A 1,794-nucleotide genomic window follows, 5' to 3' on the forward strand; every position below is an offset into this window, starting at 1 on the left:
TTTTCTGCCCTTTTGCTTAAACATATCAAGTAAATACATATAACTTTATTCACATATAAACACATTCATATTCTATTATATTATAACGTTATCTGTAATCCAACACATATTCAATTAAACACATAAACAAGCATACTCATGATCTCATTCTTATTCGCTTATATTCGTAATTTACTATCTTACTCTATTAGATCACAGTTAACATGCATCACAGATACTACTTAACTTTCTTTTGTAAGGTATATTACTACAATTCTCGTTTAGTTATGTATAAATTTCGGCAGCATATACGCTTTTTTATTTACTTTACATTATTCCTAGACCGACACCAAATCACAAGTCAATTTTTATTTAATATATAGGCATTACTATAGTTTATTAACTTACGAATAAATGACATTTAATTCAATACATCACAACCATTCTTTGTATATCCCAGGTTCATAAAATTATTCCTATGACTCAATCGTTTCTAGACCATCCGATCAATCTACACCCAACAATTATCAAACCATATATCATATAGTCACATAGTCACAACTCAACTTACTAAGCTAAACTAGTACAAGGATATTTTGACACAGATTTAACACAACCCAATTATAATGCACTCAATTATAATTTAACACCGAATAAAATTCCTAACTGAATTCATAGGTACAAAACCTGCTACAACAACATAAAATACATAGATACAACTGAATTCATCACAAACAACTCAAAAATCGCACAACTAAACTCAAATCCCGAAGTGGGATTCTCGGAAAATCAAAAAAACGCAGCCATACAAACATACAAGGTTGAATCATGTACCAGAACCCAAAACCCCCTTGAATTCGATGATAATCCAAAAGAAAAGACCCGAAAAAATGGTGAAATTAGTGAGATATGATAGCGAGAGAAGAAACGAGAGAGCGATACAGAGAATTCTAGAGAGAACTAGGACAAGAAGAAGAAGAATGGGTTGGGCCTAATGAGATAGAGGCAGGGGTATTAAAGTAATTGCCAAGCCTAATTTCTTAATTTTACTTGGAATCTTTTTTATACTAGAATACATAAAAAACATTTAAATAATATATCGCTCCACTGTAAAAGTTGAAAATAATATGAAACTTATTTTTAAAATATAGAACACGAAATTAGTTTTTCACCATATTTTTAGAATAATTGTTTAGCGTACAATTTATTTTATATAAATTTTTCAAGATAATACTCAAAAATAAAAATTAATACTCCTAAATCATTTTAAAATACTCAATCCTAAAATACAATTTATATATCATTTTTAAAAAATATATAGGGTTATTCTAGAAATAATAAATAAAATTGCATGATTTAAAAATGCTCCAATGAATTTATAAAAATGTTTAAAGGCTAAATAATCTCTATTTTTCATAAATATATCATATAAAAATATTTTAAAATACGTCGATCATAAAAATCAACATATGAGTCATACAACATGTAATCACATACTCCAATCGAACAAATATCATAACTTACTAATTTTCCTATTTAATTCCAATTATTAGAATCTTTTCTCTTTATAAATCGAATAATGATCTAAATAACGATCCGGCTTTTATTATATCCAAATTTTTATATAACCACATGTTAGTTAATATATCACATATTTTCACATCATCATGTATCAATCATTACCCTTTTCTTTTGTTACCATCGTAGCCATTTCCCAAATAACCATTTCCCAAATAAAATAATAATTACGACTCACGTTATTAACGTATCGACTCGTCTCATAACCATATACCATATTATCAATCATTTAAAAAT

The sequence above is a fragment of the Apium graveolens genome, chromosome 7, assembly GCF_009905375.1.
Source record: "Apium graveolens cultivar Ventura chromosome 7, ASM990537v1, whole genome shotgun sequence".
NCBI classification, from domain to species: domain Eukaryota; kingdom Viridiplantae; phylum Streptophyta; class Magnoliopsida; order Apiales; family Apiaceae; genus Apium; species Apium graveolens.